General features: G+C 42.5%; 1 protein-coding gene across 4 annotated transcripts in view; it reads right to left on the reverse strand.

Moving 5' to 3' along the window:
* The window catches only part of PPP2R2B (protein phosphatase 2 regulatory subunit Bbeta), a 457,098-nt gene that overhangs the window by 61,233 nt on the left and 372,804 nt on the right, over positions 1–23,061 (reverse strand). The window lies entirely within an intron of this gene.

Here is a 23,061-nt window from a genome sequence, read left to right on the forward strand (position 1 = left end):
GATTCTAAGCTTTTTTCCCAGGACCCTAGAGGTGGCTTCATCTCAGAGGAGGAAAGAGAGGGGCCCTGGTGTCCAGAGCTATTGTTCCCGATTGTTTTTTTTTAAATAAAAACTATTTTAAAAAGGAAGTTAAGGAAAAATTTTAAACATGTCTAGCTCAACGTAGATTTAAACTGATCGTGCATGGCTTTGGAGGTCTAGATCCCATTCCCATCCTCAATCCTAACGTATCATCACCCAAGATTCTAATAGTCAAAATCCAGCCATTAATCATAACATCCGGTTACACCTGGGAAAATACTGGTTTATACTTATTGTCTTGGCATACCAGGTAGTGTGCACTTTCTCATCTATATCGAGATAGGACCACAAATTGTATGGTCATCACACACACACACACACACACACACACGTGTGCACGCGTGCAAAGTGTACTTGGTAAGTATTTGTCAAATGAGTAAGTAGGACTATGTGAGGAAATGTTTTCTTCCCACAGGTCAGAGAATCAGGCAGTGAAATAGTTCCCACCCATGAAGCTCTTCCCGGCCAATGGGAATGAAGACCAACACTCTTCTGACTCCCTCTTTGAATCCGAGGGCACTTCTGACTACACCTGGGTGAACCGGCTCCTAAGTGAGAGCAGGTAGGGCCCTGCGCCCAAGATGGACAGACCAGAAACAAAACAAAACAAACAGAAAACACAGATCTGGTTCTTTCACAGAAATGGGAAAAGGACCAAAAGCTGTTTTCCTTTCATGGAGGTCATCTGTTGCAACTGAGCCCTAAATCATTTGACTTCAAGACTTCTGCTTCTGGATCTGTTTCCACCCAGGGGGTGACAGGCAGAAGGTGAAAACAAAGGTTATCATTTCTGAAGTGTGGGGCTCTCGACAATATAGCCTTTCACAAAACAAATTCTCCAGCTCAGTCTGGAAGGAGTTGAGCTTTCTTTTGAGGAAGTTTTTAAATTAAATGAACAAGTCAGAAGAATCACAGTGTCTTATACAGATGTGGTATTGGATATCCTGGAAACCAGAGATGGCTTGGGAGGTGGATATAGGGAGAGCCAGGTGTCCTCTGAATACCAGGAAAAGACTGTGAGCCCTGTACCCCAGGTCTGGATAATAGTTCTACAGCGTAATCTCAGGGATGGCAGGAACTGGGAGACCCGAGCTCTGATTATGGACTCACCGCTCACCTATGTCTATGTGACTATGTCAATTAACCTTCTGGGCTCTGGTTATAATATCTGAAAAACAGTGACAATAACCACTGTGCTCCAATGATCATGAATTATAATTACATTCACGATATAGTTTATAATATAACTCATTCATATCGTAAGTTATAATTGCCCTGGGTATACCTTTCCAGTCACTCTTTCAGCAATATTACTGAGCTCTTGTACAAGGTCCTGGCGGGTTCAATTAGTGAGCAAAACCAGACACAGTTCCTGCCTTCAGGTCGTTGGTATAAATGGAGGAGGTAGATACAGAATCACTCATTAAAAAATGCAGTAAGTGCCCAGAAGGAGAGGACATAGTACAAAGTGGTTAAACATGGGGTAGTCTGCAGAGGTTTTGCTGAGGAAGTATAAATTAGGTGACTGTGAAGAATGAGAAGGGATTTACTAGGTCAGGAGCGGAGAAAAATGTTCCAGTTAGAGAAAAGAGCATGTGCAAGTGTCCTGTGGTGGGTGGGAGTAAGGTAAGAATAAAGGACCAATAGGTCAATGTAGTTAAGACAGAGAGAGTGATGGGAATCACAATAGAGGTTTTTGCCATTACCCTAAGAGAAGTGGGAAGAAACAAACAAACCAAAATATTCCAGTGATATGATTAGGTTTAAAGTTTTCATCAGATCCTTCCTTATCTATAGCAAAGAACAAGTAGAGGACAAAGGCAGTAGAATTTTGAAGAGGGAGGTCATACACTCTCAGACACCAAAGAGGGTATGTCTTGAGTTAAGGAAGGTTTTGTAATGGATTTTTAAAAAAGGTGACTTTGCCCTTAAGAACTCTCCCTGCAAATATTTATTGGGCTTTTACTATGTTTCAATCATTCTTCATACATCATCCCAGGTAATGCTTTCAAGAACTCTGTGAAAATGGTACTAGTACAAAGTACTGTTACAGCAGAGAAAACTCAGGCTCAGAGAGGCTAAGTCCCAGGCCTAGGGTTGCCCAGTGATTTGATCCCAGAGTCTATCCAACTGCAAGGCTAGTGCTCTTGCCTCTCTATCACACCATACTCAACTATCGGACATGGCAGGGCATGACAAGTGCTCTGTAACACTAGTATGAAATCAATAGTATTATTGATAGCAAGGGCAGCAGTAGAAGTCACAGAATTCTGTGGGTGAGCCGCCTCTGGAAACCTCATTTAGATGTCGTAGATATTCACGGTATTTGAACGGGATGTCCATTCTGTGTGCTTTCAGAAACACATGCCACACTTTTAAAGTTTGTCATAAAGGAGCTCGCCACCTGGAGCTTTTTCTTCCTGTATTTTTCCGACGTTGGAAGCCTGGAAGCAGCGAGACAGACTCCCGCATGCGCCCGACCAGGATCCACCTGGCATGCCCACCAGGGAGCGACGCTTCTCCCATCTGGGGCGCTGCTCTGTTGAGGCTGGAGCCACTCTAGTGCCTGAAGTAGAGGCCATGGAGCCATCCTCAGCCCCCCTAGGCCAATCCTGCTCCAGTGGAGCCTTGGCTGCAGGAGGGGAAGAGAGAGACAGAGAGGAAGGAGAGGGGGAGGGGTGGAGAAGCAGATGAGCGCTTCTCCTGTGTGCTGACCAGAAATCCAACCCGGGACCTACACACGCCCAGCTGACACTCTACCGCTGAGACAATAAGCCAGGCCCCCCCCCCCCCTCGAGCTTTTTGAGTGCCCTCTGCTTCCTCTGTCCCAAGAGGTAGCAGAGCTCAAAGCAGGCTACCCAGGGCCACAGAAGAAATGGCATCTGCTAGGACTTCCTGGGGCTCCTGCTCAACTCTGCTCCAGACCTTGTTCATTCCTGAGCACTGTCTGCCTGAGCCGTGATGACTGGGTGGTGGGCATAACAGCCAGGATCGAGAGGCATTACAAAGTGGGAAGTGCCAGCCCCCCTTAATGTGATGGGCCTGCCTGCTAATTCAGGCTGACACATCCCATGATGTACCACTTAATGGGGACGGCTCTGTGCAGGGGTCTGGGGAGGGAGCCTTGAATGCTTTACCCAGATGAGGCCGGGTGCCGAATGTCACTCCTGGTATTCCAGCACTGTTTTCATGCCCAGGTCAAGGCTTGTCCACTTCCCAGTGACGCCCCTTGCAAGCAGGAAGAGGGAGGCTTGGTGGTTCAAGTTGGATGAGAAGACCGATTAGGGAGCCCTGTTGGGATTGTGGTCCCCACGTACTCTGGCAGGGGTCTCCTTTAAGGGCTAGGCAGGGAGAAGAGAAGGCTGCTATTTCCCGAGTTTGAGTTCGGCTCACAGGCAATCGTTAGGGGTGTCTCCGTAGGACACACATGGAGGGCTGGGTGCCACGTACCGGTCACTGCGCTAGTGTTCCCCTGCCCAACACCAAGGCACATTTCATTCAGCCCTCCCAGTAGCCAACGGCACAAGGAAGAGTCCTCCATTCGCCCCTCTTACGGGGAAGGGCAGGGAGGTGAGTGTCCCGCCCAATGTCCCACACAGAGTAAGTGGAGGAGCTGAACCTGGGCAACGGGTTCCTGAGTCAGCACCTTTACCACCAAATGGCAAATGAAACTGTCAGGGTGAAATATATGAAATTGCCATTTTGCAAGCCCAAAATGGTCAAAACTCAGTGATTTCATGTGGCTCAGCTGAACACTTTGGAAGGACTCTGGGCTATTTGGACGTGACAGTAAATAATGGAAGATGAAATCTTGGAAGGGCACTGAGAGTCTCTTTCAGGGCTGGTCCATACACACTGCTCACAAAAATTAGGGGATATTTCAAAATGAATATGAAGCAATGAACAAAAAGAAGCATTTGATTTTTATTAAAGAAAAACATCAGAAAAGCAAACAAGTCAAGGAAAGTTGTTTGATTATGCAAATGAGATGCAAAACCAACTTTTATTTCACTGGCGAAAGTGCACTGTACAAAAGGCTGGAAGTGCTGGAGCATCTGCACAGTCCCTGGTCCCCTCATTGCTGTGAGCAGCAGACATGTGTGTGTGTGTGTGTGTGTGTGTGTGTGAGCACATACACACTGGTGGAGGGGGACGTAAGGGAGGCTGTGCTGTCTAGGTCTTATCCCCTTCATCATTCTTGGTAATCTTTGGATTCTCAATCATATTTTGTTCAAATAACTGTTTCTATAGATAAGGAAAGTCTAGAAACAACTGGCCAGGGCAGCTCCTGAAATCTGCAGGTGAGGATGTCAGGATCCCGAGCGGTGAAGTGCCTTGTCCGTGGTCACCCAGGTAGGGCGTGCTGGCACAGCCTGGGTTTCTGCCTCGCCTCTCATCCCAGAGCGTCCACTGTCCCCACACCATGTGCCCGAGCCAATTCCCACAGGACCAGAACCCCCTTCTTGCCAAACAACAGAACCAGACAAAACCAGGATTAAGCCAGGACCTTTAACATGTAGTCTGCGCCCCCTTTTGAGCCATCAGGGCAGCGGCTGATGATGTTAGAATCCACTCTGAGACAAGGTGGGTGTTGCCCTGTGTCCGCAGGTGAACACTGGGGACAGTGTTTAGCTCTCGCAAGAGGCAGATGGTCTTTGTTAGGAAATGTGTTGTTCCTTGTGTTCTGGGGCTGGAAGTTAGTGATTAATTATTCACTCAATACAGACTTATTAAATCCCTCCTCATCATTAGACCTGAAGAAAACCTGACCTGGGTAAGGGGAAAGAGAATAGAAAGTGTGCTATTTGAGGGGGAGATGTGGTCATAGAAGACCTTTCTTGGGGGATGACATTTGAGGAGAGACCTGAATGAAGTGACCTGAATGAAGTGAGAGAGGGAGCCATGTGGCTCTTTGGGGAAGAACATTCCAGGCAGATAAAACAGCACGTGCAAAGGCCCTGAGGTTGGAGCATGCTTAGAGTGTAGGAAAACAGTGAAGTGCCTTTGTAGTTGGAGAGGAGTGAGTAATGAAGGATCATGATAGGAGAAGATGTGGGATCACAGTCAGGGTTAGATCACAGATGCTACTGGGAAAATAAGGAAGATTCAGGAGGTGCAGGTAGCTGTTCATTACCGACTTCCCTTCCTGTTAAAGATGGCCCCTCAGTCCTGTGCTCTCTTCTTTACTTCTCCACTCCTCTGTCTCTCCCCACCCCTTTCATCCTTCCTTCCTTAGCTTCCTTTTCATTATCTTTGCTGCCTCCCCTCCTGGGGAATAGAAGATCATCTTTCACGCTCAGAACCCGTTTACTAACAAAATGAATGTTGCTGTCACACGGCTTATTTGGTGACCACACTGGTGATTCTTCACAATTTTCCACAGCAGCCACAGGGTGTGGGTGTTGGCTGAGGGTCAGAGACACCCCCTTTAGAGACATGCAGTGAAAGCTGAGCTGAGTCCTGGAAGCCCCAAGGGCCCCCTTTAAGTGACATCTGTAAAAACACACAGCAGGGAGAGGCTGGAGGTGAGGACTCCAGTGCCTTCCTGCACTGACTCTTCCCAGAGAAAAACAACAGCTGTGTTTACCATGGCAACCTCTAGCGCCCCAGTAAGTCGACAGATTCAGGGCAAGACTCCGAGAGGAAAGATGGCCAGATAGGAGCTAAAGAACAGAACGAAGGAGGAGTCACGGAGAAGGAAGAGAGAGAGTGGCCATCGGTAGAAACATTGGATGGGTTTTTAGTTGTTCGGTACCCTGGGGTCACTTCTGATTGGGTTCAGCAGACAAACACTTGAAAACCCTTGGTTGCTAAGTGCAATCAACATAAGCAACATTACGGGGTCTTTAAAAAATGCTATCACTTTAAATCCATGCTTGCTGCCTATCTCCTTGTCAGGGTTCATCAGCTGATCCTCACTATTGTTTTGAAATAATTGAGATAATTCTATACTGAGACTAATGGGATATATTAAGGTCATGGGGTTAGGTGGGTTCCATGTCATCAACTGGCAAATACATATAGCAATGTGTGGCCTCACAGTGATCCCAGATAAAATCGCCAATAAACATTTACTTCACATTTAATACATGTATACATGTTTGGCAGTCAGTCACCATACAGAGTATCCTTGAGGAGCTTGGAACAGCCTACGGTACACAACCCCATGCCTCTTGTTCTTGTTTGTACCCAGCCCTCTGGGAAGCAGAAACCATGGCTGTTTGATCTGCAGAAGAGCTGCCCACCTCCTCCTGGGAACCCTGCAGCTGGTACTCTGGGGCCACAGGTTTGGGGCCTGGTGGAGAATATGGGTGGTTATACCATCCCTGGTGGAGAATACGGGTGGTTATACCATCCCATCTAGAGGCAGTAATGGTGAAGAGGCTGGAAAGTTCCAGAGTCCAGCCTCACTTCAAGTTTGCCATCTTGCCTTTCCCTGGGCTTCTGTCAAGGAACACCCTTTGTGATTCCCCAATGATAATTACTGTAGGTTTGGGATCAAGCCAACTGCTACATAGCACCCAGACTTTACTTTAAAAGAAGAGGGAGTGAGTCATTTTGGAAGCGAGAGACACACTGGGTCATGCCTGTAGATATCTCTGTTCCAAAGCAACACAGCTTAGTGGTGCGGAGCAGCGTGTCAGAGAGGAGTACGTGATAATTTCTGAAGAACCACCAGGAACAGTTTTAAAGGAAACATTCCCCATTTCTAACATCTGTGCATGTTTCTTCCTGAAGTCAAATCATCTCAGGAGGTATCCACAGCCTGGGTTCTTCTTCTCCCTTTTGCAAAAGAAAGGCAGGAGACAGTCCTCAACCCATCCTGAATCTTACTTACTGTGGTGCACTAGCCAAAGTATAAATACTTATGGGAGAGACAAGTGGCCCACACCTTCTGTCAAAGCCCCACAAATGCCCCCATCCTCAGCTCTATGACATTCTAATACAATTTTACTTTTTACATTTAATCATTACTTGTCAGAATTATATGTTTATGTTATTTTGGTTGATTGCATTCTATTAATTTTAGAGACAACTGAATCCACAAGAAAATGTAGAACTCATAGTTATATATACATAGGAAGAAAAATCTACTTTTGTTGTAGAAATGATCAAAAAAGCATTTAACATTTCTTTGGGGGAAGTTTAGCGAAAATACATGTTTAAAGAAGACAAAGGAGCAATGTCAAGTTTCTGACTTTTAAATAATTTGTTCACATATTTGTTTAATGTATGTTGGTGGGTATACAGTTAGGATGGTATTTAAATTTCACTGGCTGCATTAAAAAGGTGCTATAACAGTTTTACCCTAAACTGCCTATATCCAACACACTTCTGAAGTCACAGTCTCTGTAATTATTTAACATTACAATGGAAATCCTTAGTTGTCTATATAAAAATGCTCAAGAATGTACACGGCTTCCCAAAATTCTTCTAGGGGGCACAGAAGCACTGCATTTGAAATTGTTATGGTGTAAGAGAGTTCTTGGAGTCATGCAGAGCTGGACTGGAATCCTGGCTGGACAACTTAGCAGGCACCTGGCCTTGGGATTGTCACTTCTCTGTTCTCTATGTCAACGCTCCCTTCTGGAATGCTAGAGATAGCCACTCTCTCAGAAGCTTTGTTGAGAAAATTGAACACAGGGTCTGACACATACCATCCAAAAAAGAAACATTTATGGAGAACTTAATTTATGCCAGAATTGTGCTAAGCACTTTACCATGCCAAGGAATCTTTAACAATGACCTTAAGAGGTATGTACAAATACTGTTCCCACATTATAGATGCGGACCCTGAAGCAAAGAAGGTCATGAAACTTCCTCAAGGTCATCCAGTTACTAAGTCCTGGAGCTGTCTTTAAACTTGGCAGTCTGGCTCCAGCCCCTATGATAGCTGTTATTAGAATTTTTATCATTAAGTTCCAAATGTATAAGAAATGGTACATTTTGAGAGATTGTCTAGGGAAGATTTTCTGACTTTTTCTATTAACTCTGGGGTTTAGGCATCCCTTCCCTCCATCCAGGGAATCCTGTCGTGATTACAGAACTTAGCATTAAGTTCTATAACAGCATCTCTAACATAGCATCCCTCAGGAAAAATGGCTAGTGGGAAGACTGGGTAGCAATGAGCTACATTGGGGGAAAAACGCTGCCGGATTTTCTGGTTGGGAAAATAGCTTCTGTCCACATTGTCATGAAAACCTTGAACAATATGGTTATTCATCCAATTATCAAACCAACCTGGGGGGCAGAGACTGGCATTATATGTACCCATTATTAAAGGGTAATTCAGTGTAACAAACCAAATCGAGTATGTACAAAGACTGTCAAATAAAATAAACCACTAACAAATTAAATTACTTCCCATTTTCAATGGGAAGAATGCCAGTCATTTTTCATTTTAAAAAATATGCATCTTCATTCCATTTTTTTACAAAATGTGAAAAGAAGCATTTAAATGCCTCCTATGCTGTCTGTACTAAGGTTTACTTTCCATAGGCACATCCCACTGGGTCCCGGGGCATTTTCTTTCCTGGAACTCACAAAGCATCAGGGAATTAACAAGCATCAAAAAAACTTGTTTCCTGGTGGACGGATTGCAGAATGCAGGAGTGACAGGTTGGCTCCAGCTTAGTGTGACACATCAGAGCTGTTGTTTCCAGAATGAAACTGCCACTCAACAGCACCCCACCAAAACACCCAAGGAATCCCATCCAAATAATATAATTTTTAGAGTCCCCTGATCACACCCTTCAACAGCCTCAATATGTCCCTCTTTCTTCTATTACTGGCTTTGTCATAGAGACTGAAATAAGCCAGAGTGGAAAAGTTCCTTCCGACCAAGTCAGGTTCTGTGCTTCAGGTTCTTAAATACCTTACAATTATATTCTCTCACTTGACAAGCATTTATTCAGGGCTGATCACTGCTTTGGTGGCATGTTACAGAGTTAACAAAACAGATCAGTGGTGGCATTTACAGTCAGTCTAATAGGGAAGAAAGACAGTCATGTCTCCGGGTGGAAATATTGTTATAAACTGTCACTGATGCAGTAACGAGGCGCACATTGTCTCAATAGAGGGGAACCTATTGATTTGTTTAAAAACAGTAGGGGCTCTACTTGAGATTGAGGAATTGGATAAATTGTTTTGGAAGAAGTGGCAACTCACCTTCATATACAACCTTTCAATCAGTGGTTGTTAACTGGGGGGAATTTTGCCATGTGACAGCCTAGAGATACTTCTGGTTGTCACAACTGGGGAAATGCTACTGCATTTGGTGGGTAAATGCCCCACAATGTCCAGGACAGCCCTCAGCAACAAAGAATTATCCAAAGAATTCTATACGGAATGAGGGAGAGACAGAGAGGAAAGGAAGGGAAGGAGGAGACAGAGAAGAGACAGAGACTTGGCCCCCTATTTCTAGCTACAAGAAAAACATACAACCCGTAAAAACTGCCCGGGGAGTAAATAAATATTTTTAAAACCCAAAGCAAGATAGTTTTTATGGTAGACTAACAATTTCATGTCTTTGACTTCTTTTGGCTTCTCTATGGAAAAGAGAGGAAAAATATCTTTCTCTCAGAAGATAAACTCGCTATCTAATTACCAGCCCATGCAGCAGCCTGTAATTCTGCCTGTTTTATCTTATTTTTTTTTCTCCCAGACACTTCCGTTTTCTGCCAACTTTGCTATTTCTCAAAACGTGTTTCCCTGTTTGCTGCCTTTCCTGTTATTTCCCTTGATGTTTCACATGGTGTGGTTCCACACACAAAAAGGAGATGTCTTAAAATATCCCAGCAGAAGAAATTTTTGATTAATGCTTCAGATGGGGGGGGGGGAGAAGGGGGGGGGAGGGGAGGGGAAAGGAGGGGAAAAGATACTGGTTTAATTTTTGGTTAGCTTGGTTAGGATTCGTCATAAAAATGCTTTTTGTTTTTTCAACTGCTCTTGAAGAAAGCATTTCTAAAATATATCTGTAAACATTTTCCTATTAATGATTAGGATAAATATCACTGAAGATTTGATGGCCAAACATCAACAAGACCTCAGGAGTAGCATACAACATTGTGTCATTTTTTACTGTGGAAAGCACAGAATCAAGAAGGTAAATATAAAGTTGATAGCAACTTTAAGAATCTTAGAAATGGAAGTTACCTGAGGTCATTACACTGAGAAGGTCTGGATATATATATATAAAGATGTATCTATCTCTAAGAACCTTGAAAAATGACCCTTTATAGATAGGAACAAAGCATTCTACATAAACAGTGTCAATCCTGCCTCCCACCAACAGATGGCGGTAGTGATTACTAGTAACACCCCGATTTAGGAACAAACTGACAGAGGAATGACCTTTTAGGATTGCTTGGTCTGGTTCTCATCATAGGATGCACGTTGGAATTAAATGAGGCCTCTTATTAAAAACTGATGCCTAGGCTACAATGCTGATCAATGAAGTCAAAATGCCTGTGAGGAGGAACCCAAGTACTTGGTACTATTTTGAAAGCCCCTGAGATGCTGAAGAGCCAAGGCTGAGACCCAGTGAATCTGAGGGGTGTATGACAGCGTCTCCACACATCAAACTCTTAACAGTGGTTACCTTTTGGAGTATGAGATTATATGAGTTTAAAATTATTATTATAGTTCTATACTCAATGAGATTTTTTATGCTACAACACACATACATCTAACTTAAATTTAAATAGAATTAAAAATAAACGTAAGAAGGAAGTAATCTATGAAAGACAAAAATGACAGGAAAAGGGTTACTATTTGTAATATACAAAAAGGTCCTTGCCTGACCTGTGGTGGCGCAGTGGATAAAGCGTCGACCTGGAAATGCTGAGGTTGCTGGTTCAAAACCCTGGGCTCGCCTCGTCAAGGCACATATGGAGTTGATGCTTCCTGCTCCTCCCCCCCTTCTCTCTGTCTCTCTCTCTACTCTCTGTCTCTCCTTTCTAAAAAAATTAATAAATAAAATTAAAAAACCTCAAAATCAAAAAGGTCCTTAAAATTGATAAGAAGATGATTCAATAAAAACAGGCAAAGGTGTGACCTGTGGTGGCACAGTGGATGAAGTGTTGACCTGGAATGCTGAGGTCGCCGGTTCAAAACCCTAGGCTTCCCTGGTCAAGGCACATATAAGAAGCAATTACTACAACTAGATGCTTCCCGCTCTTGCCCCATTCTCGCTCTCCTCTAAAATCAATAAATAAAAAATCTAAAAATAAATGAAAAAATCTAAAAAAAATGGGCAAGGGATATAAACAGAAAATTTAAAGAAAATGAAAAGCAAATGACCAAGAACCATAAAGAAATAGGCCCAACCTTATTTGTAGTCAAGGAGACACAAGTTAAGATTTTTTAAATCTTAATTTTACAGATTAGTTTTATTAATCTTTTCCTCTTTTGTCTTTACTTATAAAAATTTGACTATATGCCAGTCACTGTTCTAAGTCTTTTATAACCGTTCATTGAAATAAATTCATTCATAAAATTCACAAAAAATTTTTGATATAGGTATTCATATTATACTTTGTTTTACAAATCAAGAGAACTAAGACACGCACAGTCATGTGTTAGCTTCAAGTCACATAGCTGGTGCTGCCTGGAGCTAAGATAGGTACTCGGGGATTTTAACCAAGAGCATCCTTACCCTTAGCCACTACACTATGCTACCTTCTCAGTAGTATCTCTACTTGGACGGGCAAAAGTCACAATGACCGATAACACCCTATCTGGAAATAGTACGAGCGATGGGTACTTGCTGGTGGGAGTATGCATCACAACAAGATTTTCAGAAGGTGGTCTGGAAATAGCTATTAAAACAAACTAATCTACAGATCTTTGAATGAAGCAAATCTTATGTTTATGGAAACTACCCTACAAAAAAACAAAACATCAGTTTGCGATAATATACCTTTGAAAACATTTATTGCAGCGCTGTTAGTTACAATTAAGCTGCAGCAAAGTCTGGAAACAACCTGAATGTCTATTTTTTTTTTTGTATTTTTCTGAAGCTGGAAATGGGGAGAGACAGACAGACTCCCGCATGTGCCCGACCGGGATCCACCTGGCACGCCCACCAGGGGGCGACGCTCTGCCCACCAGGGGGCGACGCTCTGCCCCTCCGGGGCGTCGCTCTGTTGCGACCAGAGCCACTCTAGCGCCTGGGGCAGAGGCCAAGGAGCCATCCCCAGTGCCCGGGCCATCTTTGCTCCAATGGAGCCTTGGCTGCAGGAGGGGAAGAGAGAGACAGAGAGGAAGGAGAGGGGGAGGGGTGGAGAAGCAGATGGGCGCTTCTCCTGTGTGCCCTGGCAGGGAATCGAACCCGGGACTTCTGCACGCCAGGCTGACGCTCTACCACTGAGCCAACTGGCCAGGGTCTTGAATGTCTATTAATAGGGGGATGATTTAACAAGTTAGAGTGTGCCCATACTTTAGACCAGTGGTAGTCAACCTGGTCCCTACCGCCCACTAGTGGGCATTCCAGCTTTCATGGTGGGTGGTAGTGGAGCAACCAAAGTATAAATAAAAAGATAGATTTAACTATAGTAAATTGTTTTATAAAGATTTATTCTGCCAAACAGCAAAAATTCAACATAAAGTACTTGGTAAGTCATTATTATTATATGCTTTAACTTGCTGTAACTCTGCTTTATAAATTTTATAAAGGAAAGTTACTTCCCTACTTTATAATCCACCATTACTGTGGAACCAGTGAGCGGTTAGAAAATTTTACTACTAACGGAGATACAAAAGTGGGTGGTAGGTATAAAAAGGTTGACTACCCTGCTTTAGACTATCTGCTGCTATTATATCAGAGAAGATGAAATGACATGGAGGGATGTTTATATTACTGAGCAGAGAAATGTGTACAGATGTTCTCTATTTTGTATAAATGAAACAAAATCATATTCATCCATCAATGTTAATAAGTTTGTGTGCACATAAGGTAGGGGAAGACACACACCAAACCGGCAATATGAGTTATCTTGGGATGCAGGGTCACAATACAGTAAGTTGATTGGTGGCTATAGCCACACATTCATTTTGTAACATAAAAGAAAAAGCAGGGAAGTCCTCACGTCTAATGTCCTGCCAGGGCAGGATTCTTAAGATTCTTCAGTCTGCACTGAACTCTTCCCGAAGAAGCCTGAGTTGCTCTAATGAGCACGGCTTTCTCATTCCTGTGTGCTTAGGTCGGCTTTTCTGAACTGGCCACCTGTTCATCCCCTGGGGTGACAGAGAGCCAGTCTGCCCCCTATCTCCGAAGCCCTTCAGTTATTTGAGGACAGTTCTCAACCTATCCCTTTCCCTATTCAATAAATGATACCAAGACTTGGCCTCCAATCTTCGTCTCTCTGAAACGTTCAGGGCTCCACCAGCTCAGCACACTGAGGGACCTGTACTCTTCAGTACAAATCATGTGCTTTCTACTTACAACTTACTTTAGCTTACAACTGCTTTCCCTCTGTAACCGTCAGTGTCGCACCATCAACTAAAATTCCCAGGTCCTTCTTCAAATACAGGAACGTCAAGTCAAATCTCTCCTAGGCTATTTGAACTTGACATGGGTTCCTAAATTCTCCTCCTCAGGATTCAGCCCTGTCTCTTAAAAGTGAAATGTAGGATGTGAGAAGGAATGTGTAGGAACGTCAGAAATAGTGACGGGAATCAAATAAATGATGGATTCTGGGTAATTGGGTTTCTCTTCATAATAAAGAAGATGGGTCATAAGGTGGTGATGGGTTAGGAACATGGAGAGGACAGTGACAGTGTTCTGAAGGCTGGCTGGAGGGTGGGGGGACCCTTCCACCTTCTGGTCCCCAATGGCAGGGCTGAACTTGAAATGTAATGATCCTGGCAAATAAAATTGTTACAGGAAGTGGGTGGGGGAGAGGTAACCGGGGGAGCGGGTTTGCCATTTCCAAGGAGTGAGAGCAAGAATGGGCAGAGTATAGAGGTGGAAGAACAGGACAAGATAGAAAAGAGGGCACCTGAGAAAAACCACAGCACATGGTACCATGAACAAGACTCCAGGAGCAGAAATGGGGAGAGGAAAGAGAGAGGCGGGAGTAGGGGGAGCTAATATTCGACTTTTTGGATGTCAAGGGACAGAAACCTTCTCAACCTTACTCAAAAATAACAACTAAAAAACAAACAAACAAACAAACACCCCCCCCCCCCCAAGAAACAAAAAGATTATCAAAGGACAGAGAAATCTTGCAGATGATCAGATTGGAAATGGCACATGTGGAAAGGAACAGGGACTTGGCACCCTGTTAGGGACCCATGGAACTCTACTTTTTTTTGTCTCTCTCAGGAGCAACCTGGTCTTAAACTTCTTTCTGCATGTCAGACCCTTGCTCCTCTCTTTACCAACAAAAGGTAACTTCATCCGTTTATCAGTCTGAACACGGCCTCCCATGAATTACTCTGACTCTGTAACACTTTCAACCCAAGCGCCCAGCGCTGTTAGAAAGGAGAGAGGGAACAAGCCGGAAGAATGAGAGAGACAGACCCTGCTAGTGAAGTCTCATCCTTGCCCTTGAACTTACCGCATCCATCATCCCCTCCGCACTTTTCCTACCACGCTCCCTGTGCGTTCCACTTCTATGACCCTCACGCCCAAGTCTTCCCTGACCCTGACCCCTCCATTCATAGAACGCTCCCCCCTCATGGTATGTATGCACCCAATGCTGTGTTGAAAAATCTAATATTTTTAAGAGTCCTAAAGAAAAAGATGAGTTTTTTAGCTTTCTTCTTCAACCTGGCACTATTTTGACAGCCTTTGTGGAATCGCTTTCTACCCTGGGTTGCTTGTGTTATAATTTAGACTCCTAACATCTCTTGTTTCAGGAGAGTAGAGCAGAACTGGTCACTACTCCCTGGACAGAAATTTTGTTTTGTTTGGAATATTGTTATAATTGCCTTTCTATCTTCTTTAAGCCATGAACCTATTTCTTTTATTTTTTGTATTTATTGATTGATTTTAGAGATAGAGGAAGTGAGAGAGGGAGGGAAAGAGACATTGATTAGCTGTTCCCCTGATTTATGCATTCATTGGTTGATTCTTGTTATGTGCCCTACCAGGGATCGAACCCACCATTTTGGCATTATCATCCTCAGGACAATGCTCTAACTAACTGGGCTCCCCAGTCAGGACCTGAACCCATTTCTTTAATACTCTCTCATAATTTCCCCCTACTTCCCTGTCAATCTTACAAGTTCTATGAGACCTTTCCATGGCAATCACAGTTTTTTAGACTAGTCTCTTCAACTGTATTAGAATAAGAGTTTACCCTGAACTGAATAAAATTTGGTATTGTAATTATTTATTTTGGGACAACATACTATTTTGGATGACTTATGCCTGGTCTTTCACATTTTTCTCCACTAAGACCCTGGGATCTTCTTCCGCACATTCTTTGTCCACATCCCACACAGGGATGAATTTCCTCTCCACATGCACCAGCATTATGTTTTGTCCTTTTTGAACTCTATATCTTGTCTGTTCCCCTCAATTTTTCAAGTTTGCCATCCATTTCCTTACTTATTCCTGACCTCTTCTTTGCCCCCTAGATTTGTGAAAGGTGAGCCTATCCAGGGTGGGAACAGAGGAAGGGTGCAGGATGGAGCTTACAGCTCCTGGGGCTGCCACACACAACTGAGGGAAGACAGACTCATGCTCGCTAAGCCTCTGTTCCTTTGGTACCCTGGTAAGGTTTTTTTTGTTTTGTTTTGTTTTTTTCAGAGACAGAGAGAGAGTCAGAGAGAGATAGACAGGGACAGACAGACAGGAATGGAGAGATGAGAAGCATCAATCATTAGTTTTTCTTTGTGCGTTGCAACACCTTAGTTGTTCATTGATTGCTTTCTCATATGTGCCTTGACCGTGGACCTTCAGCAGACCAAGTAACCCCTTGCTCGAGCCAGCGACCTTGGGCTCAAGCTGGTGAGCTTTGCTCAAACCAGATGAGCCCTCACTCAAGCTGGCGATCTCGGGGTCTCGAACCTAGGTCTTTTGCATCCCAGTCCGACGCTCTATCCACTGCACCACCGCCCGGTCAGGGCCCCGGTAAGTTTTTTACCATATCAGTTTAACTTGGACTATTATTAACTTTCTATTTTCTTGAAACAGATTCACTTTTTAATTAGCTAAATTAACGTCGATAGCCAACTGTACATCATAGCAATCCATGAAAAACCAGTTTTCCCTGCGCCCCCCCCAAAAAACAGAATGTTATAAAAGTAAATACAGTAAAAAAAAAAATTGTTCTTAGCTTATAGCCAGATATGGTGACCTGGACTTAAAACTTATGGCTAGTTTCTCAGTTTTAAAAAAATCAAGATGTATAAATGTTATTAGACGTGTTAAAAAAAATAGTAACACCCAAATAAGACTTTGAACTTGATGGAATCAGAATGATTTTAAAAAGAAATGAGACAGGAATAACTTCCCCAGTTCTGTAGTTCAATGTTCCTTAGAGCTGCCCTGTTTTACCAACAGAAACACAGAGCCTGGACTTCGGGCACAGTGACATGTGAAGGTAATCAGCACAGCCCATGGGACACGTTAGGGGACTAATGTATGTCCATTTCAAATATTTATAGAAAGTACACTTTGTGTCAGCTACGATATTGGGACTTGGGAATAAGACAACAAGCAAGATAGTCTCTGTCCTTAGCTCAGTGCTATTTCATGTGCCTTTTCACAGTTGGGTGTTCATTGTCAAATGGTTTGATGAGTTATTTGCATGACTTATTTGCATAAACAGGTATCTGGGATCCCCGGCTGGTCATTGACAGCATCTCTTATTCACGTGTAGCTGCAGCTGCCAAACCCAGGCAAGTGTGGGATGATGTCTTCTACACTGCTTCCTACCATCACAATAGTACCAGATGTGGACGGAGGGCTTGCTACTCGGCCAAGCACATGACATTATCTCCTGTAAGCCTCACAACCACCACGAAGCAGGAGGATAAGTGATGGTGAACCTCATTTCTCAGATGAAAACATCAAGGCACAGCTCTGCCAGGAGGCCCTATCCATCCCAGTGAGCACAAAACTGCATCCTCAGTTTACCTGACCCGCTGAGGTCCCTACTATGGCTTTTCTTCCTCACCCTGGTGTGAAGGGAAAAGGGTCATGGGACTCCCATGGTAGTCTCCTTAGCTTCTGTTTATTTAAAGGGGAAATGCAGAAAACGGAGGCAGGTGCAGATGGGGACTGCTGGACTGAGAATTAAGTGAAACGATAAGCAAAACAAAGGAAGAGAATAAAGAGAAGATTTCGCTGGAGGTTAAGAGCAAAATAATGAGCTCTTTTCTAAACACAAAAGGAGGATGTAAGTGGTGAAAAAGGAAGCCAAGCTGCCGGAGCTTGGCAGGGGGTCACTTATTGATCCACAAGTAAGAATGTGCCAAAAAGAGAGACTTAGAGCAGGAAAACCGTTTGCCACAGCTTTCTCAATGGGAGCCGTCCAAGGAGGCAGGAGATGCAAATTTCCCAGGGGAAGAAGATTATGAAGTGGGATTCTTGTCTTCAAGTCCTCAAAAGGCAAAGCACTGTTTTTTGTTTGTCTGTTTTTGATGCTGAGCTAGGATTAAACCACACCGTTGGCCCTCGATACTGTCAGATATTGGAAGCTATTTGGGGTTTAGGAAACCGCAACTAAATATTAGTCAATCTCATAATGATAGAGAAGGCCTAGATTTGCTCAGGGACTGGGCTGGATGGGTTTCTATGGACTCTCCTAGGGAAAGGAGGAGAGTCTAGAATTGGAGGCAAGGACTAGCTTCCCAACAAGAATACTGTTGTGTGTAGGTGGATGAGTACAAAGACCCAGAAAATTAAGCAGGGTTTGTCCATTACAGATGAAAGTGACATTACCTATCTTGCCTGGGGAATCCACAGGCAGAAACTCAGATAAACAGGGACAGTCAGGGAAAATGGAAACCCTATGATGGTTCAGCAGGTAAACAGAGATGGCAGACTGACCTTCCTTCCTACGCTGTGCAGTTGGGCATGCTCCTTGAACACTTTCTCGTTCATTTCCAAGTCTGTGAAGGACTCAGACTCCAGCCTGTCCTCAACTAATTGTTTTCCCTTTATGAGAACGCTCTCTTTAAAATCATATTCTCTTCAAGATAAATTTATAAGTATGTGAATTTATTTGGTCTTAAATTAGAGAAAAAGAGGCAAAACCAGCTCTTGACTTATGATACCAAATAAAAGAAGGCATTTCCATTTTTCAAGGTTGCAGATTTAGGCAGGCTAAATTTACAGGCTGTTTGGAATGTCAATCTCTCAGCATATAGGGCACTTGCAAATGCTTCTGCGCATGCATTTTTTTTTTTTCCTTCTCTGGAAGGGACTAATGCCAATGAAGCTCATCTGTCTGAGTTATGGCCTTTTTCTTTCAGATAATCAGTGAGAATTATGCAAAGGCACAGTGCTGTTATCAAACAGAAATAGAGAGCAAGCTAATTCCACCTGATAATTTGGCCTGGCACATTGTTTTTCCAGAATCTATCTCACCGCAGTTGCTGGCAGGGTGGTTTCTATAGAAAAGCAGTCCAATTAAAGGGAAAGTTTCTGGAAAGTCCATTTTAGTGCCCAATGTTGAATTTGCATTTGCAAATGTCAACCAGGTTAATAATGAACGTGTGCTGGAAGACAAAAATAGGAGTCTCCTCTTAGTGGTGAAGACACAGGAGAAAATATTGAGAAAACGCTTTTTGTTGTTTTTATTTAAGGAAAAGTGACCTACTTGGATGGTTTTTCTTCATCGCTAAGAGGAAATAAAGACAGAAGGTCTGACATCAAACAGTACAGTCTTTGATCTAGGCAGAGAATTATTTCTTTATTTCTTTTGGTTGAAGACTTCGGTATTTTTTTTTTTTTTTACAGAGGCAGAGATAGACAGGGACAGACAGACAGGAACGGAGAGAGATGAGAAGCATCAATCATCAGTTTCTCGTTGCGCGTTGCGACTTAGTTGTTCGTTGATTGCTTTCTCACATGTGCCTTGACCGTGGGCCTTCAGCAGACCGAGTAACCCCCTGCTGGAGCCAGCGACCTTGGGTCCAAGCTGGTGAGCTCTTTGCTCAAGCCAGATGAGCCCGTGCTCAAGCTGGCGACCTCGGGGTCTCGAACCTGAGTCCTTCCGCATCCCAGTCCGACGCTCTATCCACTGCGCCACCACCTGGTCAGGTGGTATTTTTTTTTTTTTATTAAATTTAATGCAGTGACATTGATAAATCAGGGTACATATGTTGGGAGAAAATATCTCTAGATTATTTTGACATTTGATTGTGCTGTATACCCCTCCCGCAAAGTTAAATTGTCTTCTGTCACCTTCTATCTGGTTTTCTTTGTGCCCCTCCCCTCCCCTAACCCCTCTCTCCTTCTTCACCCCATCCCCCCTCCCCCAACCCCCCGCCCCTGTTGCCATCAAATTCTTGTTCATGTCTCTGAGTCTCATTTTTATGTCCCTTCTATGTATGGATTCATCTCAGTTTTTTTTCTGATTTACTTATTTCACTCCGTATAATGTTATCAAGGTCCATCCATGTTATTGTAAATGATCCGATGTCATCATTTCTTATGGCTGAGTAGTATTCCATAGTATATATGTACCAAAGTTTTTTAATCCACTCATCCTCTGACGGACACTTGGGCTGTTTCCAGATCTTCGCTATTGTGAACAATGCTGCCACAAACATGCGGGTGCATTTCTCCTTTTCGAGCCCTTCTATGGTGTCCTTGGGGTATATTCCTAAAAGTGGGATAGCTGGGTCAAAAGGCAGTTCGATTTTCAGTTTTTTGAGGAATCTCCATACTGTTTTCCACAGTGGCTGCACCAGTCTGCATTCCCACCAGCAGTGCAGGAGGGTTCCCTTTTCTCCACATCCTCGCCAGCACTTATTCTGTGTTGTTTTGTTGATAAGCGCCATTCTGACTGGTGTAAGGTGATATCTCATTGTGGTTTTAATTTGCATTTCTCTAATGATTAGTGATGTTGAGCATTTTTTCATATGCCTATTGGCCATCTGTATGTCCTCTTTGGAGAAGTGTCTATTCATCTCTTTTGCCCATTTTTGGATTGGGTTGTTTGTCTTCCTGGTGTTGAGTTTTGCAAATTCTTTATAAATTTTGGTTATTAACCCCTTATCAGACGTATTGTCAAATATGTTCTCCCATTGTGTAGTTTGTCTTTTTATTCTGTTCTTGTTGTCTTTAGCTGTGCAAAAGCTTTTTAGTTTGATATAGTCCCATTTGTTTATCCTGTCTTTTATTTCACTTCCCCGTGGAGATAAATCAGCAAATATATTGCTCCGAGAGATGTCGGAGAGCTTACTGCCTATGTTTTCTTCTAAGATGCTTGTGGTTTCACGGCCTACATTCAAGTCTTTTATCCATTTTGAGTTTATTTTTGTGAGTGGTGTAAGCTGGTGATCTAGTTTCATTTTTTTGCAGGTAGCTGTCCAATTTTCCCAACACCATTTGTTAAAGAGGCTGTCTTTGCTCCATTGTATTTCCTTACCTCCTTTGTCAAATATCAGTTGTCCATAAAACTGTGGGTTTATTTCTGGGTTCTCTGTTCTGTTCCATTGATCTATATGCCTGTGCTTATGCCAGTACCAGGCTGTTTTGAGCACAATGGCCTTGTAGTATAACTTGATATCAGGAAGTGTGATACCTCCCACTTTATTCTTCTTTTTTAAGATTGCTGAGGCTATTCGTGTCCTTTTTTGGTTCCATATAAATTTTTGGAATATGTGTTCTATATCTTTGAAGTATGTCATTGGTATTTTAATTGGTATTGCATTGAATATATAAATTGCTTTGGGTAATATAGACATTTTAATGATGTTTATTCCTCCTAACCATGAGCACGGTATATGCTTCCACTTGTTTGTATCTTCCTTGATTTCTTTTATCAATGTTTTGTAATTTTCCGAGTACAAGTCTTTAGTCTCCTTGGTTAAGTTTACTCCTAGGTACTTTATTTTTTTGGTTGTAATTGTGAAGGGGATTGTTTCCTTAATTTCTCTTTCTGACTGTTCATTGTTGGTGTATAAAAATGCTTCTGATTTCTGAGTATTGATTTTATATCCTGCCACTTTGCTGAATTTATTTATCAGGTCCAGTAGTTTTTTGACTGAGACTTTAGGGTTTTCTATATACAATATCATATCATCTGCAAATAATGATAGTTTTACTTCTTCTTTTCCAACTTGAATGCCTTTTATTTCTTCTTCTTGTCTGATTGCTGTGGCTAGGACTTCCAGGACTATGTTAAATAAGAGTGGTGAAAGGGGGCACCCCTGCCTTGTTCCTGATCTTAAGGGTATTGCTTTTAATTTTTGCCCATTGAGTATGATGTTGGCTGTGGGTTTCTCATAGATGGCTTTTATCATGTTGAGGTATGTTCCCTGTATTCCCACTTTGCTGAGAGTTTTGATCATGAATGGGTGCTGGATTTTATCAAATGCTTTTTCTGCATCTATTGAAATTATCATATGGTTTTTCTCTTTCTTTTTGTTTATGTGATGAATCACATTGATTGATTTACAAATATTGTACCAGCCTTGCCTCCCCAGAATAAATCCCACTTGATCATGGTGTATGATTTTTTCCATATATTGTTGGATCTGGTTTGCTAATATTTTGTTGAGGATTTTAGCATCTATATTCATCAGAGATATTGGCCTATAATTTTCTTTCTTTGTGTTGTCTTTGCCTGGTTTTGGAATCAGAATTATGCTCGCCTCATAAAAGGAGTTTGGAAGTCTTCCTTCCTCTTGAATTTTTTGAAATAGTTTGAGAAGGATAGGAGTTAGTTCTTCTTTGAATATTTGGTAGAATTCCGTTGTGAAGCCATCGGGCCCCGGACTTTTCTTTGTTGGGAGTTTTTTGATAACTGTTTCGATCTCCTTTGGTGTAATCAGTCTGTTTAAGTTTTATGATTCTTCCAGATTGATTTTTGGAAGATTGTATGTTTCAAGGAATTTGTCCATTTCATCTAGGTTGTCTAGTTTTTTGGCATACAGTTCTTCATAGTATTTTCTTACAATATTTTGTATTTCTGTTGTGTCAGTTGTTATTTCTCCTCTCTCATTTCTAATTTTATTTATTTGAGTCCTCTCTCTCTTTTTCTTGGTGAGTCTACTTAAAGGTTCATCAATCTTGTTTACCTTTTCGAAGAACCAGCTCCTAGTTTCATTGATCCTCTGTATTGTTTCTTTAGCCTCTATGTCATTTATTTCTGCTCTGATCTTTATTATTTCCTTTCTTCTACTACATTTGGGCTTTACTTGCTGTTCTTTTTCTAATTCTTTTAGATGCAGGGTTAAGTTGTTTATTTGAGCTTTTTCTAGCTTCTGAAAGTGTGCCTGTAGTGCTATGAACTGCCCTCTCAGCACTGCTTTCACTGTGTCCCATAAATTTTGAGTTGTTGTATGCTCATTGTCATTCGTTTCTAGGAATTTCTTTATTTCTTCTTTGATCTCATTCTTAATCCATTCATTATTTAACACCCTGCTATTTAGTTTCCATGTGTTTGAGAATTTTTGAGCTTTTCTGCTGTGATTCATTTCTAGTTTCATGCCGTTGTGATCGGAGAAAGTGCTTGATATGATTTCAGTCTTCTTAAATTTGTTGAGAGCACTTTTGTGCCCTAACATGTGGTCTATCCTAGAGAATGTACCATGAGCACTTGAAAAGAATGTATATTCTGCTGCTTTAGGGTGAAAGGTTCTGAAGATATCTATTAAATCGAGTTGATCTAGTGTTTCCAATAAGTCTGCTGTTTCTTTGTTAATTTTCTTTCTTGAGGATCTATCTAGTGATGTTAGTGGGGTATTGAAATCCCCTACTATTATAGTATTGCTGTTGATCTCGCCCTTTAAATCCATCAAAGTCTGTTTTATATATTTGGGTGCTCCTATATTAGGTGCATAGATATTTAT

This window comes from Saccopteryx bilineata, chromosome 4 (genome assembly GCF_036850765.1).
Source record: "Saccopteryx bilineata isolate mSacBil1 chromosome 4, mSacBil1_pri_phased_curated, whole genome shotgun sequence".
Taxonomy (NCBI): Eukaryota; Metazoa; Chordata; class Mammalia; order Chiroptera; family Emballonuridae; genus Saccopteryx; species Saccopteryx bilineata.